We start from the raw sequence: 453 nt of genomic DNA, 5'->3' as shown, positions 1-453 counted from the left end.
TGTATAAGAATATGTAATAATATGTAAGAAAATAGTGTATAATAATATAAAGAAATAATATAAAGAAACATAACAAAATATTAACTAATTAATATCTGTTAGATAATATATTGAGTAAAAATAGAGAGAATATATGTTTTGATAGAAATATACGTACGTGATTCTAGCGTGCTATTAAAGAATATAAAAGAACCTCATATGAGTTTTCGTATTGATGATTACTTTACGACTTATAATTAGTAATGTGTAGTAATAACATGTATCAAGAGCATGCACTGAGTTACAGAGAAGTTAATGCACGCTGATTGCATATGTGGGCCAAATTTTATTAGTGCTCTCATTTCGTAAAGTGATCTCATTCGAGAGAAATATATAATATAAGAAATATATATTTCCTTGCTTATCTGATATAACGGCTGTGATATGCATAAGCAACTTAACGAGAAGAGATAT

General features: G+C 26.5%; 1 protein-coding gene across 1 annotated transcript in view; it reads right to left on the bottom strand.

Moving 5' to 3' along the window:
• LOC108693117 overlaps nucleotides 1-453 on the bottom strand; it is a 34,433-nt gene that overhangs the window by 13,968 nt on the left and 20,012 nt on the right. The window lies entirely within an intron of this gene.

Source organism: Atta colombica, unplaced genomic scaffold (genome assembly GCF_001594045.1).
Source record: "Atta colombica isolate Treedump-2 unplaced genomic scaffold, Acol1.0 scaffold1, whole genome shotgun sequence".
Taxonomy (NCBI): domain Eukaryota; kingdom Metazoa; phylum Arthropoda; class Insecta; order Hymenoptera; family Formicidae; genus Atta; species Atta colombica.
This window is presented reverse-complemented; position numbering and strand designations above follow the sequence as displayed.